Genomic DNA, 17512 nt, shown 5'->3' with positions numbered 1-17512 from the left:
AACTCCCTAGGAATTCCAGGGTGGTGTCATGGTAGGCTGAGAACTATAGTTGGGCAAATCTAGTCCACCCAATGCTATCTAGTCGTCCATCAATTTCTTCTCGCAGGCCCAGTTGCTCCAATAACTCAAAATCCATGTACTTGGTGGAGATAATCCTCCTGCTATTCAGCTGCGCACACAAGTCTCGGTGGTCATTGTCTCGAAACGGCCAGACAATGGAGAATCGGGTTGGGCTAGTTATTGGGGTCGTGGTGGTAGTTGTAGTGTGGCTTGTGGCTGAGGTGGAGGTAGGGATTGCTGGGTTTGCCTTGTTCTCGGGTGCTGGGGCGATGGCTGAGGAGGTGAGGGTGAGGAATTGCCTCCCTGCTTTGAGGAGTAGCTCGTTCATTGTGCAGGTCTCTTAGCAGGAGCCATTGGTGACTTTGGGAGAAGGAGAAGCTAGGGTTTTATGAGAGGGAAGAGGAAATTTAAGAGGTTTTTAAAGGGAAGGAGGCTTAGAGAGGAAGAGGTTTTGAGTGGGAGGGAGTTTAAGGGGTGTAGGAGAATTTAAAGGGTCGTTGTGACCCTTCATTTCACCCCCCAAGAATCGCATATGTGACATGATACACGGGGCATGTATCACTACACGGGTCCCGACCTGGAGACCCATGTAATCTTCTGTCCAGAATTTCCCCTCTATTGTCAAGTTACATTGCCTGTGTAAATCTGTTTAGGGACTCTTGTAACTTCCTGCCTGAAAGTTACTTTGCTGGCTAAGTTACACGACCCGTGTAAAATTATTTGGGACCCGTGTAACTTCCTGTTTCCCTCAGACTTAAAATTTCTCTCTCATTTGATGAAGCACACCCCATGTAACATTACACGGGGTCAACCCGTGTATGTTTCTGGGGCTTGTGCAGGAGTTTTCCTAGCTTCCAGAAGGTTACATGATGCGTACAAAACTCATACACGACCCGTGTAATTTTTATGGCTCTCTAATTCTCTCTGTGTTAAAATTTTATGCTACCACTATGAATGAAATAAATGTAAAAATTAACAACAGAGCTACTTCTCCAGTTTTATACAATCTCCTCTTGCGTGGTTTTGAATTGACGTCTCCTTTTCTCCTTTGCTTTCGGTTCCTTGCTTCTGCAGAATTGCGATTTAGGGTTCCTACGAAATAAAACACGAACAAATAAAACAAAAAGAAAATAAGAGCGAAAATAAAAAAATATTTAGAAATTTTGAGTTGCCTCCCAAAGAGTGCTTGTTTATAGTCTTTGACTTGACTTTGCTCTTTTAGTTCATGGTCAGTCTAGAGGGTTATCGAAGGAGCAGTTTGCCCCCTTCTCTATGGGTTCTCCTTGAAGGTATGGTTTCAACCTTTGCTCGTTCACTTAATGTGCCTGAGGTTTCACTCTAAATTTCTACAGCTCCATACAGGAAGACTTGCATAACCTTAAATGAACCGGACCATCTTGATCTCAGCTTCTCTGAAAAAAGTTTCAACCTTGAGTTGAAGAGCTGGACAAGGTTTTCTTCTTTTATTTCTTTTCTTGCTATGCGTCTATCATGCCATCTTTTGGTCTTGTCCTTGAATATTTTGGCATTCTCATACGCATCTTGCCTGATTTCATCCAACTCATTGAGTTGTAGGAGCCTTTTTCACCAACAGCTTTGAGGTCAAAGTTCAGGGTCTGAATTGCCCAATAGGCTTTGTGTTCAAGTTCAACAGGGAGGTGGCATGATTTCCCATAAACCAGTCGAAAGGGTGTTATTCCAATTAGAGTTTTATATGCATTGCAGTCATCCATATATTTTACAAATAACACTAAATATTATAACTATTTATAAATAAGCCCTTATATTTTTGTCATTAAAAAATTTAAAAATTATATGTAAAATTAATAACTATATAATATAAAAAATTTAAAAATACAAATATTATTTATATGTAAAAGAACATTAATATTTCTTTAGCAAATTAATAAAATTAATATAGTGAATGGATTATATTAAATATTTTATAAATATTTGAATAATGGGATTATTTAATATTTATTAATTTAATAAAATATTAAATTATGATAAATATTATTCATATGAATTAATAAAAAAAACATGAATAAATAATTGTTGAAAAAAATTAATTCAAAATAAATTTCTAGGATACATATGAACTCCCTGTTCGAGATTTCTACTTGAACACTGGTTTAAGGATGATAAGGCGTGGCCACCTTGTGAGTCACTCCATACTTCTTCAATAGTGTTTAAAATTGTTGATTGTAGAAGTGACTTCCTCCATCGCTGATTATTGCCCGTGGTGTGCCAAATCTTGCAAAGATGTTCTTTTTAAGGAATTTTGTGACTACTCTGGCATCATTTGTGGGTATGGCTATTGTTTCTAGCCATTTTGATACATAATCAACACCAACCAGGATATACTTATTTCCGAAGGAAGTTGGGAATGGACCCATGAAGTCTATCCCCTACACATCAAATAGCTCTACTTCAAGTATACTGTGCAGTGACATTTCATTCCTTCTTGAGATATTACCTATTCTTTGGCATTGATCACAAGCTAGCACGAAGTATCTCACATCCTTAAACAAATTAGGCCAGTAGAATCCGGCTTGCAAAATCTTGGTTACTGTTTTCGTAGTGCCAAAGTGTCCTCCATATGGTCATGAATGGTAAAGCTAAAGAATGCTCTCTATATCTTCCTCCAGTATGCATCGTCTTATCAACCCATCATTACATCTCTTGCACAGCAGAGGTTCTTCCCATATTTAGTTTCACACATCATGCAAAAATTTCTTCCTTTGTTGGTAAGACATGTTGGGTGGCAATACCATGCATACAAGAAAATTCACAAAATCAGCATACCATGGGACTTGAGAGAAGGCTAATAGGTGTTCATCTGGGAATGAGTCGTCTATTAGAAACTCGTTAGCATCTTCTAAGTCCTCTTGTCTTAGCCTTGAAAGGTGGTTAACTACCACATTCTTAGTCCTCTTTTTGTCCTTGATTTTCATGTCAAATTTTTGTAGGAGTAAGATTCATCGAATCAACCTTGGCTTTGCTTCCTTCTTGTTCAAAAGGTACCTGATAGCAGCATGGTCTGTGTATACAATGACTTTTGATCCAAGAAGATAAGATCTGAATTTGTCAATTACAAACACTACTACTAGGAATTCCTTTTCTGTGGTAGCATATTTGATTTGTGCATCATTAAGTGTTCTGTTGGCGTAATAAATGGCATGGAGCTTCTTGTGTTTTCTTTGTTCGAGTACTGCTCCAACAGCATAATCACTTGCATCGCACATGACTTCAAATGGTAGCTCCCAATCAGGTGGTTGCATAATAGGCGCTAAGATTAAGGCTTCTTTAATCCTGTTGAAAGAAGCAAGGCAATTTTTATCAAAATCAAAGGAAACATCTTCACTTAATAAATTAGTCAACGGCTTAGCTATTTTGGAAAAGTCTTTAATGAATCTTCTATAGAAGCCTGCATGTCCTAAAAAGCTTCGCACTCCTTTGACTGATGTTGGTGGTGGCATCTTTTCGATGATTTTAATTTTTGCTCTGTCAACTTCAATTCCTCTTTTTGATATCAAGTGCCCAATAACTATACCTTCCCTTACCATAAAGTGACATTTTTTCCCAATTTAGGACCAGGTTTGATTCTTCATATCTTTGCAACACTTTGGTTAAGTTAGCTAGGAAATCATCAAAAGTAGTTCCATAGACAGAAAAATCATCCATAAAAACTTCCATGATATTTTCAATATAATCGAAAAAAATGGCCATTATGCATCTTTGAAAAGTAGCAGGGGCATTATAAAGACCAAAAGGCATTCTTCTATATGCAAAAGTTCCATAACGGTATGTGAATGTGGTCTTTTCTTAGTCTTCTGTGTGAATAGGAATTTAGAAAAAACCTGAATACTCATCTAGATAACAAAAGTAGGAATGTTTTACTAGCCTTTCTAGCATATGGTCTATGATAGAGAGAAGAAAATGGTTTTTTCTAGTGGTACTATTCAATTTCCTCTAATCTATGCACATGCGCCAACCAGTGACTACCCTAGTAGGGATCAGCTCACTATTTGCATTTTGAACGACAGTTGTTTCACCCTTTTTAGGCACTATATGCACTGGACTAACCCATTTCCTATCAGAAATTGGGTATATAATACCTGCATCTAATAGTTTTAGAATTTCTTTCTTAACTACTTCTTTCATATTTGGGTTAAGTCTTCTTTAGTGTTCAATAGTGGGCTTACTGTTCTCCTCCATATGTATCCTATGCATTGAAGGATTAATCCCTTTCAGGTCTTCTATTTTATACCCTATAGCCTTGCTATGGTTCCTAAGCACCTTTAACAATTTTTCCTCTTCTGTTTCAGATAGGCTAGCATTGATAATAACAGGATATTTAAAGCTTGAGTCCAAAAATGTGTACCTTTATAACGGTCGGGCTCCAACTACTAGAGGAATTGTCCACTTTGGCCATAAGCCTCACTGTTTTATCCCATTGGTGGAATGGAAAACTTGCCAGGAGGTCACCCATCCTAGGATTTCTCTCAAACGAGCATGCTTAACCCTAGAGTTCTTCCAACTCTCCAAGCCATTCCACCAAATGGCTCCTCTAATGATTAGTTTCCCCATTTATATATTATTACTTTTTGAACCCAAGACCATCTTTGTGCTTTGTCGATGTGAGATTTTCCTAAGGGACCTTTTGTTTTAGTGGTATCAGAGCCTTCGTTTTCATAAAAGTTTTGAAATTATATATTTGAAAATTTTTTATAAGTACAACTGCTCAATTATCATTAATTGATACATATAGTGCATTACATCATAAATATGGACTAATAGAGGGAAATATCCTTGTGTTGGTTGTCCAGGGAGTAGAATCTGTTGTGATTCAGTATGGAAGAGGGGGATCACACCGTAGAGCAATCAGTAGCAGCTGAGGTACATGGGGAGGCCCCAACTCCTCAGAATGCCAGTGGGTCGGCTGCACCCGTCTCGCCCATGTAGTTTCCTGCTCAGTTCGCTCAGCAGATGGCTGCACTATTTCAACAAATGGCTGGCAATATACCAGTCTAAGCTCCTATGCAAGCACCTCCAGTGCAACCACCACCCCCAGCTAGACAGTATGACAAGCTAATGAAGTATGGGGCAACAGAGTTCAAGGGTATAGTGGACCCATTGGAAGCCGAGCAATGGTTAGAACGGATGGAGAGGGTATTCAAGAAACTGTACTGCACCGATGAATTAAAGTTTGAATACTCGATCTCTCTATTACATGGAGATGCATATGAGTGGTGGAAGACCATTCCCCAGAATTTGGCTGAGCCCCTATGTTGACATGGGATGACTTCCACAGAGAATTTAGACAGAAGTATGTTCCCGACACATACGTAGATATGAAGCTACAGGAGTTTCTCAGTTTGAAGCAAGGAAACAGAGTCTGTAGCCTAGTATGAGAGGGATTTTTCCTGCCTCAGCCACTATGCTGAAAGCCTACTCACTACCAGCAGAGATAGATGCAAACGGTTTGAGGCCGGGTTGAGGCCTAGTTTGAGATTGCAAGTGGTTGGGTAAGCTAGAAAGGATAGAACTGGAAGGGGAATCTGAGAAGGTAACCACTGAAAAAGAGAAGAGCAGTAAGCCTACAGGTCAGAGTCCAAGTAGGAATCCGGGTAAGAGGAAGAGCTTTGGGGGACCAAGTAATAGAGGATCTAGTAGGGAAAGATTCTCAGGGCGAAGGCCACCTAGATCTGGACAGCAGACATCTAGGGGTTCCTTTCCTGCCTGTACCTATGAGACCTGTGGCAGGACTCATGTAGGAGTATGTTATAAGGCCATAGGAGCCTGTTATAATTGTGGTGGAAGTAGGCATTTTGCTAGAGATTGCACTAGTGCCCGCAAGTCTGGGCCGCCTACCACCACAGAGGGATCTGTTCAAGGTTCTGCTTCCAGAGGACAATAAATAGTTAGTAGAGGCTGAGGCATGGGAAGAGGTAACACTTCTAGCAGCCAGGGCACAGTGAACCAACCAAATCAGAGTGATACACTAGCCAGGGTGTATAGCATGCGCCAGAGGGAGGAAGCTGAGACATCAGATATTATAGCTGGTACTTTTTCCATCTTTGGTAGAGATATATATGTGCTGTTTGACCCTGGTTCTACACATTCTTATGCTAGTGCCAGTATTGCGTGTTCTATTGCTATTCCTTGTGTGAAATTGGATTATGATGTGCTAGTGATTAGTCCTTTAGGACAAGAGGTTAGGGTGAACAAATTATATGAAGATTATCCTTTAGTGATCCAAGTACATATATTCTTGTCAGACTTAATTGAAATGCCCTTCCGAGATTATGATATCATCTTGGGCATGGATTGGTTAGCCAGGCATCAAGCCATGATTGACTGTAGACTGAAGACAATCATTTTTTATCTTCCCGATTATGCAGATGTAGTAATACAGGGGGAGAGGTAGTTATTGCCATCCAATATCATTTCAGTTGCACTTACTAAAAAGATAATTAGAATTCTTTTCAGCTCTCTATTTGAGATCTCCACTTGACCACTAGTTTGTGGATGGTAGGGTGTTGCAACCTTATGCTTCACTCCATATTTTTGTAATAATCTTTCAAATTGATGGTTGCAAAAATGAGAACCTCCATCACTTATAATGGCACGTGGAGTTCCAAATCTTGTGAAAATGAACTTTTTAAGGAATTTAATCACAACTCTAACATCATTAGTTGGAGATGGTATAGCTTCAACCCATTTACTCACATAATCTACTCCAACTAAAATGTATTTGTGTCCAAAGGATGGTGGAAAAGGTCCCATGAAATCAATGCCCCACACATCAAATAGTTCAACTTCCAATATATTTTGGAGGGGCATTTCATCTCTCTTCGAGATATTACCCATCCTTTGACACCTATCACATGCATTTACAAACTTCCTCACATCCTTAAACATGTGTGGCCAGAAGAACCCTGCTTGAAGAACTTTTTCTGCAGTCTTTGTCACACTCATATGACCCCCATAAAGTGAAGAATGGCAATCTTTAATAACATTCCCTATCTCCTCATCAGCTAAACATCTTCTAATCAGCCCATCTCCACATCTCTTGAACAAAAATGGCTCTTCCCAATCATAATCCTTTACATCAAAAAGAAATTTCTTCTTTTGCTGCCATGTTAGGTCAGGTGGGAGGATTCCGCACACTAGATAGTTCACAAAATCTGCATACCAAGGAATTTTTGCATTCATGATTACTAACAGTTGTTCATCAGGGAAATAATCATCTATTGGGGGTTCTTTTCCCAAATTTTCTCCTTGTTCTTGCCTCAATCTAGATAGATGATCTGCTACCACATTTTCTACTCCTTTCTTGTCTTTAATTTCCAAGTCAAACTCTTGAAGGAGTAGCACCCACCTTATCAATCTAGGTTTAGCCTCTTTTTTCTGAAGGAGATACTTGATAGCTGCATGATCCGTGTACACTATTACCTTTGACCCCACAAGATAGGACCTGAATTTGTCTACTGCAAATACCACTGCCAAAAACTCTTTCTCTGTAGTAGAGTAATTTATTTGAGCATCATCTAATGTCCTACTTGCATAGTATATCGCATACACCTTCTTATCTCTCCTTTGTCCCAAAACAGCCCCAATGGCATAATCACTAGCATCGCACATTAACTCAAAAGGTTGTGACCAATCGGGTGGCTGCATAATAGGAGCAGATATCAAAGCTTCCTTTATCCTGCAAAAAGCATTCATACAATTAGTATCAAAATGGAATTCCACATCTTTACTCAATAAATTGGTCAGAGGTTTAGAAATTTTAGAGAAATCCTTGATGAATCTCCTGTAAAATCCAGCATGCCCCAAGAAACTCCTCACTCCTTTCACAGATGTTGGGGGTGGCATTTTCTCAATAATTTCTACCTTTGCTTTATCCACCTCAATACCCCTGTTTGACACAAGATGTCCCAAAACAATTCCTTCTTGTACCATAAAATGGCACTTTTCCCAATTCAAAACTAAATTGAACTCTTCACATCTCTGCAAAACCTTAGACAAGTTAGATAAGCATTCATCAAAAGATTTACCATATACAGAAAAATCATCCATGAACACTTCCATAATATCCTCAATCATGTCAGAAAATATGGACATCATACATCTTTGAAATGTAGCAGGGGCATTACATAGTCCAAATGGCATCCTTCGATATGCAAAGGTACCATAAGGACATGTGAATGTAGTTTTATCCTGATCATCTGGGTGAATAGGGATCTGAAAGAACCCTGAATAGCCATCCAAATAGCAAAAATAAGAATGATGAGCTAGTCTCTCAAGCATTTGATCTATAAATGGTAATGGAAAATGGTCCTTTCTGGTTGCATTATTCAATTTCCTATAGTCTATACACATTCTCCATCCGATTCTGATCCTTGTAGGTATTAGTTCATCATTTTCATTTTTCACTACTGTGATGCCCCCTTTCTTAGGTACAACATGAACTGGACTTACCCAATTACTGTCAGAAACAGGGTAAATGATACCTGCATCAAGCAATTTCAAGATCTCCTTTTTCACAACCTCTTTCACATTTGGATTCAATCTCCTTTGTGATTCTCGAGAGGCTTTATGATCATTTTCCAACAAAATTCTATGCCTGAGATTTGTTGGAAGAGGTTTCAACTCTACCTTAGGTGCTTCACTTTTCTCAAGCTTTGATGATGAAGTTGTTTCTTGCTTCAAGTTCCCAATCTTTTCAATATCAGCCATAGGCAAAGGTGGATTTCCTTCCAAAATTGTAGCATATTCTGCAGCTTCTTCTATCTCATCCCCTTTTCTGATGTTATGAACCAAACAAGCTTCTAAGGGATCTTTAGGATGTTGCTTTTTAAGCACTTCTCTAACCTCTTCATGTATCACATCAACTCTCAAGCATGAGTTTGAATCATCTTTCTTTTTCATTGCTTGAAACAAATTAAATTCAACTTTCTCTTCCCCAACTTCTAATGTAAGTCTCCCTTTTTTTACATCAATCACAGCTCCAGCAGTAGCAAGGAAAGGTCTACCAAGAATAATAGGAATGTGTACATCCTCCTCCATCTCTAATACCACAAAATCCACTGGTATGAAAAATTTTCCAACTTTCAGAGGAACATTCTCAACTACCCCAATTGGAAATTTAATAGACCTATCTGCTAACTGTAGTGATATGGTAGTAGGCTTCATTTCTTCAATCTTCACTTTCTCATAGATAGATAATGGCATCAAACTAACACTGGCTCCAAGATCACATAAAGCCTTATCTATACTGATATCCCCAATGTGACATGGTATGGAGAAACTTCAAGGATCTTTCAGTTTGGGTGGAAGCTTATTTTGCAAAATAGCACTGCTTTCTTCCGTGAGAGCTACAGTCTCAAATTCCTCCAATTTCTTCTTGTTAGATAAAATCTCCTTCAAAAATTTAGCATAAGAAGGCATTTGTGCTAAAGCATCAGTGAAAGGAATAGTCACATGCAAAGACTTCAATACCTCCAAGAACTTCCCAAATTGTTTATCTAATTTTGCTTTCAGGAACCTTTGTGGAAATGGTAAAGGTGGCATGTAGACTTTAGGTGCAACATATTTTGGTTCTTCTTCTTTGCTCTCCTTCTCCTTATTTTCTTTTTCTTCCACTGAATTTTCTTTCTCAGCTCCAATTCTAACTTCAGCTTCAGTTTGTTTATCACCTTCTCTGTTTTTCTCTTCTTCAATTTTCTCTTCAATCTTTTTATCTCCATTCTCCAATATTCTTCCACTCCTCAATGTAATAGCCTTGCAATGCTCCCTTGAATTTTCTGGCTGGCTAGGGAGCTTCCCAAATGCTTTGTTACTTGAAGAGCTAGCTTGTTGAGCTATTTGATTCTCTAACATCTTGTTGTGTGTTGCCATTTGATCCACTTTAGATGCTAATTGAGAAATCATTTCTTGTTGACTTTGGTGGCTCACAAGTAGAGTTTCAATCATAGATTCCAATCTAGCTGTCTTGTCTAGTTGTGCTTGTTGTGGTAGAGGTGGAGCATGTGCATTTTGAGGTTTAGAAATTCCAGGAGGAGGACCTCTATTCTGCTGAAAATTCTGATGTTGTTGATATCCAGAAGGTTGCTGAAAATTCTGATTTTGCCCTTGTCTACCTCCCCAAGAGAAATTGGGGTGGTTTCTCCATGCTGGATCATAAGTTGCAGAAAATGAGTTACCACCTGGTCTTTGATTGTAGTTCCCCACATAATCCACTTGCTCACTTGAAAAATCTTGATTAAGTGCAGAAAAATCTGCTGCACAATTGACATTTGCAGCTCCAACTTCTACTGAATTACTAGAACCTCCGGCTGAAGAATCTACTTTCATGCTTAGCTTGTCCATCTTCCTTGTCAAAGCATCAAACTTAGCATTTATCATATTCATAGCATCAAGCTCAAACATACCAGCTAGTTTCTTGATTTCATTCCTCTCACAACTCCATTGGTAGTTGTTATAAGCAATTTTATCAAGAGCAGAAAAAGCTTCTTCTTCAGATTTCTCCATAAGATCACCTCCAGAAGATGCATCAATTGTACTTCTAATGGACATCTCCTTTGTAAAAGTGTTGAACAAGCATCCACTTAGGAATCCCATGATGTGGACATCTCCTTTGCAAATCCTTGTACCTCTCCCATGCTTCATACAAGCTCTCATCATCTCTAGGTTTGAAAGAAGTTAGCTCATTTCTTAGCTTAGCTGTCTTGCTTGGTGGAAAATATTGAGCTAAAAATGCTTGAGAAAGTTCATCCCATGTTGTGATAGAACCCGGTGGCAAAGAATGTAACCACTCTCTAGCTCGGTCCTTCAGAGAAAAAGGAAAAAATCTGAGTCGAATTGCATCATCAGAAACTCCATTTATCTTCAACATATCACTAATCTCAAGAAAGTGTGCTAGATGCACATGTGGACTTTCACTTGGATTTCCTCCAAATTGTGATTGTTGCACCATCTGACAGAGTGCAGGCTTCAGTTCAAAATTATTAGCTTCTACACTTGGTCTTGTGATACTTGGCATGAAATCTCCAATGTTAGGATAGGCATGATCCTTCACAGAGCGGTTGTTATTGTTGTTGTTGGCCATTTTTTCTTGTAATTCCTCTTGCTCTTGTGCTCTTTCTTGTTGTTGTTGAGCTTTAATTTCAGCTTTTCTCCTCTTAGACTCTGCTCTTAAAGCTTTTGCTGTCTTTTCTATTTCTGGGTCAAAGAATAGATTGATTTCTTCACTTTTTGTCCTTCTCATAAAATAAAGCACCTGAAAAACAAAATAAACAAATTCTCAAAGAAAAATGGTAAAAAGAAAATAAAATAAAATGCCCAAATTAACCAAACAAACAATTGTTCAATATCAAACAAAAATCAAATCCCCGGCAACGGCGCCAAAAACTTGGTGTGACTTATCCGCAAGTATACGGGTCGTCTCAAGTAATAAAGTGATGAATCAAGTATCGTTCCCACGAGGATTTGCTGTTTGATTACTAAACTATGAATGAAGCGATTATTTGGGCTAATGATTAATGAATAAATGGTAAATGTAAATGAGCAAGGTAAATTGATTAATCTAATTGGAATGGGTAAAAAGGGCAAACAAATAAATTCTAATTCTAGTTCGTAATTAAAATAAATTAACAATGGGTAATTTAAATGAAAGTCTAATTATGGTAAAAGTGATTCCGGAGTTGGGGTTTATGCATAAATTAATTGGGATTTGTCTTGGGCATTCCAATTTTAGGGAAAAATAGAGTTTGAAGGAAATTGATTCTAAATTTCTTTGATATCTTTTTCAAGCAAACCAAAGTATGTTCTAAAATAACCAAACCTACTTTCGTATGTTATTTGATTACTTTAAAACCCATTAAGTTTTGTAACCAATAATTAATTCCTTTTAAAATCCTAGTTTATTTCTAAATCTAGGTGATTTTAAGTTCCAATCCTTGATTCTATCAATGACTTTCACCTTTCGGTCCTTCAATCAAAGATTAACACAATACCCAATGGGTACCAACATTAGGCAAGTAAATCAAGCACACAAGGAAGGAATCAAAACTCATATTTATGTAAAATAAGGAAATACCCAATCCTAATCCACAAATTAATCTAAAACATATTTCCCAACTCTGAAATCTAAAGAGTTTACTCACTCATGATGGTATTTACAAGAAATATTGATGGAAAAGTAAAGAAAAACATGATAAGAGGACTAAAATAGAAAAACCCAGGTAGAAGAACCAAAATCTCTAGTTTCTGGAGCTCCAAAACTGGTGCAGCAGCTCCTCCCCAAGAGAGAATGGCGTCTCCTCTCTCTCTCTATTAAAATTTCTTTCCTTTTTTTCTTTCCTCTCTTTCCTCTTGTGGCAAAAATAAGGAAATGATGAATTTATATGGTCCCTAAAAATTGCCCTAAAAGTAAATAAGAGCCAAGGAGTGGATAGGAAATGAGGTGTAAAATTATCCAAGTCAACAGCACTATTCACGTTCTGGGCAGTCTGCTTAGGGTTCGGCTTAACCCTAAGCAGCTTCTTAGTAAATTTCAGCCTCTGGTCGTACTGTCTGCTTAAGGTTAAGCAGACCTTCAGCAAATCTCGGCAGACTTAAAGTAAAATAGACTTTTCTGCTCATGCTTGACTTGTGCTGCACCTTAAGCACTGCCGCTTTACCCTAAGCAGGATCTTAAGCAAAAACTCAAGCAAATTTCGACTGACTTGCTCTTTCAATGCTTGATTTCTTCAACTTTCCTCTATGCTTGAAGAACTCCAAATTTCTTCAAATCACTTCCTAATTCACTCATTGATCTTCGATTTGCCACAAAATCCTATCAAAAACAACAAAATTACAAAAATCAAATATAAAGTATCTAAAGTTAACAAATAAGCTAAAATAAAGCTAAAAACATAAAATATACTAAAATATAAGGGCAAAATGGATGCAAAACTACCCTAAAATGCCTATATGAAATGAGTATAACAATAATTAGAAAAGGGCGTGAAGCATATTTGGCCCATGTGATAGACACCTAAGTGGGGAGTCCAGAATTAAGGGATATTCCTGCTGTATGTGATTTTTCGAATGTCTTTTTGAAAGAATTGCTCGGATTGCCTCCGAAGAGAGAGGTGCAGTTTGACATTGAGATCATACCTGGTGTGGAACCAATTTTCATCACTCCTTATAGGATGGCACCTGCTGAGTTAAAAGAGTTGAAAGTGCAATTACAGGAGTTGCTAGATAAGGGTTTCATCCGCCTTAGTGTGTCACATTGGGGAGCACCAGTATTTTTTATGAAAAAGAAGGATGGTAATCTCCGTCTATGCATAGACTACAGACAGTTGAATAAGGTGACCATAAAGAATAGATATCATCTGTCACGGATTGATGATCTATTTGATCAGCTGAAGGATACAACTGTATTCTCCAAAATTGACTTGAGATCGGGTTACTATCAGTTGAGGGTGCAGGAGCAGAGTATACCTAAAACTGCATTCAGGACTCGATATGGCCACTATGAATTCTTGGTAATGCCATTCGGGTTGACTAATGCTCCAGCTGCTTTTATGGGCCTGATGAACACTATCTTCAGGCCATATTTGGATCAGTTTGTAGTGGTGTTCATTGATAATATTTTGGTGTACTCAAAGAATGCAGAGGAACATGACAAGCATTTGAAGATAGTATTATAGACTTTGAGGGAGAAACAGTTGTATGTCAAACTGTCAAAATGTGAGATTTGGCTAAAGAAGATTACTTTCTTAGGCCATATTGTATCTTCAGAGGGTATCCAGGTGGATCCTAGCAAAGTAGAAGCCATTCTTAATTGGAAGCCACCAATAAATGTCACTAAAATTCAGAATTTCCTTGGTTTATCTGAGTATTATCTAAGGTTTGTGAAGGAATTCTCCATGCTCGCATCGCCACTGACTAAGCTACTTAGGAAGGATGTGAAATTCTAGGGGACTGATCGGTGCCAAAAGAGTTTTGATGAGTTGAATAGGTGTTTAACTAAAGCTTTAGTCTTAACTTTGCCTACCATGGGTAAAGAGTACACCATATATAGTGATGCTTCTCATAATGGATTGGGTTGTGTGTTGATGCAAGATAGAAATGTCATTGCCTACGCTTCTCGCCAGCTTAAACCACATGAGAGAAATTATCCTACACACGACTTGGAGCTGGCAGCTATTGTCTTTGCCTTGAAGATCTGGAGACATTACTTGTATGGGGAGAGATGTTATATATACATAGATCATAAAAGTTTAAAGCACTTGAGCACACAGAAGGAGTTAAATTTGAGGCAGAGGAGATAGTTAGAGCTGATAAAAGATTATGATTACTTGATAGACTATTAGCTTGGAAAAGCTAATGTTGTAGCTGATGCCTTAAGTCGCAAGACTATGGCTGGCTTAAGGGTTTCTCCGTTGTTCATGGTTCATGAGTTGAGGGCTTTGCATGTTAACCTGGAGATTGATTAAGATGGGCAGATGGTAGCTACTTAGCAAGTGAAGCCAATGCTGACAGAACAAATTAAGGCAGCTACACAGAATGATAATAAGTATGTGAAGTTGATAGAAGAGGCTCGGGATGGCAAGAAACTAGAGTTGTCAGTAAATGATAGGGACTTGTTACTATATCAAGGTAGAATGTGCATTCCTGATAATGTTGAACTGAGGCAAACCATTTTAAAGGAAGCACATGATTCACCTTTTGCAATGCCCCCTGGTGGAACCAAAATGTATAGAACCATGAAAGAGCACTATTGGTGGAGGGGAATGAAGAAGGACATTGCAAAATGTGTTGTTAGATGCCTAACTTATCAGCAAGTAAAGGCAGAACACCAAGTGCCAATAGGGTTACTACAGCCATTGTCAATCCTCGAGTGAAAATGGGATGGAAGAGAATCACTATGGATTTTTTGATAGGACTTCCTCGTACCCAAAAGAATCATAATGCAGTTTGGGTTATAGTTGATAGATTGACTAAGTCTGCACACTTTTTGCCAGTGAGGATGGATTACAACCTGGAAAGACTGGCTAAATTATACATTGATGAAGTGGTGAGGTTGCATGGAGTGCCAGTGTCTATTATGTTAGACAGAGATCCTAGGTTCACTTCTAGATTCTAGGGTAGTCTCCAAAAAGTCCTAGGAACTAGATTGAACTTCAGTATAGCATTCCATCCACAGACAGATGGCCAGTCTGAAAGGATCATTCAGATTTTAGAGGACATGCTTCGGGCTTGTGTGATTGAGTTTGAAGAAAGTTGGGATATACACTTGCCTTTGATTGAATTTGCCTACAACAACAGTTATCAGTCAAGCATTGAGATACCTTCATATGAAGCACTTTATGGCAGAAAGTGTAAAACTCCCTTGTGTTGGGATGAAGTAGGCGAGAGGAAGTTGATTGGCCCAGAATTAGTGCAGCAGACGGAAGAAAAGGTTAAGCTCATTAGAGACAGACTCAAAGTTGCATCAGATAGACAGAAGTCCTACATTGATCTAAATAGCAGAGATATTCAGTACATGTGGGTGACAAGGTGTTCTTGAAAGTTTTCCCATGGAAGAGGATCATGAGGTTTGGTAAAAAGGGAAAACTGAGTCCTCGCTTCATTGGACCATACGAGGTTTTGGAAAGAGTGGGTCTGTTCGCATATAGATTGGCATTGCCTCCGAAGTTGGAAAAGATTCACAATGTCTTCCATGTCTCCATGCTAAGGAGGTACAGATCAGACCCCTCTCACATTTTGCTAGTAAAGGAGATTGAGGTGAATCCAAACATGACATATGATGAAGAGCCTAGAAGGATCTTGGCATATGAGGTGAAGCAGCTGAGGAATAAGCAGATACCTCTAGTGAAAGTACTGTGAAACCATCATTTAGGCCAGGACGCTACATGGGAACGTGAGGAGGACATGAGGAAACAACATCCATAGCTATTCGGGGAATGAGACCAGGTAAATTTTGAAGACGAAATTTTATTTTTAAGGAGGGGAGAATTGTAACACCCCGAACCTCCGAGCTCTGAATAGTATCATTTTTTGTCTATGACTTGTACTATTCAAAGATACCTTGAGGACCAAAAATAAAATGAAAATTTATTGAGATAGACACAATAAAAATTCAAGTGACCTAAAAATATAAGGATTCACTGGGTATATTGAAAAAAAAAGAGATTATGACCCGATGAGGGGCATTTTGGTCAATTCACCTCAAGAGTTGACTTTTGACCCAAAATGTTAATTAAATTAAATGAAATTAATGAATTGAATTATGGAATAATTTTTTTTAGGAAAAGAATTCAAGTATAAAGTGAAAAGAAAATAAAAGAAATAAAAATCTAGAATTTTAAGTCCATTTTGACCCAATTAAAATTTTAGGACCAATGGACTTTGGACAACTCATTAAAAAAATTAAATAAATTAAAAATGGGGGTAAATATATAAAGGGAAAAACCCTCTCTTCCTCTTCCAATTAGTTGCCGCCACCCCTCTCTCTCTTCCCCTCTCTCTCTTCCCCTCTCTCTTTCTCTTTTCTTCTTCTTCCTTCTTCCTTCATTAACACCCCTCCCTAAATTTGATTCCTCACTTTTCTTCCATGATTTTTCACATTTAAATGGTAGTAAACACCAAAGTAAATATTGATTGAAAGAGTGAAACAAGAAGAAAAAGAATTGGGAAAAATTGGGAGTTGGAAAGAAATCATCAAGAGGTGAGTTCTTTAATTCTTAATTAGTTATACTAGCTTTCAATTAAGTTAACTTACGATGAAATTCATGAGAAATTGAAAGGAATCATGCATGAAACCTAAACTAGGGTTTTGGCCAATTTGGAAAAAAATTAGAGTTTGATGTATTTTAATATAATTGATGATGAAATCAAGCTTAGTTGAAGTAGTATGTATGATTAGAGTAAGGAGATTGCATGAAATTTGCATAAATTGAATTATGGAAGATTAGGGTTCATGGAAAAATTAGAGCTTTGGTGCTAGAGAATGAAATTGATGTGTGTAATGTTAAATTATGACTACTTAGCATGAATTGAATGTGGATTGATGTTAGTTGGTGGAAGGAATTAATGGAATGGCATAGATTAGGAGAAATTGTAAACTAGGATTTTGGAAAATTGGGGATTTTTGTGCTATGAGTGCTATGGATGTATTAATGCTAAATTATGGTCATTTGGGGTGAGTTAAATGTGAATTGATGTTAGTTAGTGGTAGTAATTGAAGGAAGTAACAATCCATAAGGCAGAAATTAAGCACACTGAGTCCAGTATGTTTGGCAGCTCATAAGTTGAGTTACACAACTCCAATTAGTGCGAAACTAATTAAAAATGAAACTTAAGACATAGGGCTAGAATTTTCATGAAGATACCCTACCAAGAAAATGACCATAAACTGCCCTAAATGAACCTTGAAACTAGAAGTGAAATT

The 17512-nt window shown here is 37.9% G+C and overlaps 1 non-coding gene across 1 annotated transcript; it reads left to right on the top strand.

Moving 5' to 3' along the window:
• The first annotated feature begins 10682 nt into the window (after positions 1 to 10682).
• Positions 10683 to 10789, top strand: LOC131175715 (small nucleolar RNA R71). Its single transcript, XR_009145904.1, has one exon. It is a non-coding gene; the product is annotated as a small nucleolar RNA R71 (small nucleolar RNA).
• The last annotated feature ends 6723 nt before the right edge of the window (positions 10790 to 17512 follow it).

The sequence above is a fragment of the Hevea brasiliensis genome, chromosome 17 (assembly GCF_030052815.1).
Source record: "Hevea brasiliensis isolate MT/VB/25A 57/8 chromosome 17, ASM3005281v1, whole genome shotgun sequence".
NCBI lineage: Eukaryota > Viridiplantae > Streptophyta > Magnoliopsida > Malpighiales > Euphorbiaceae > Hevea > Hevea brasiliensis.
Note: the sequence above shows the minus strand (reverse complement) of the source record. Positions and strands in the feature narration are given on the sequence as shown.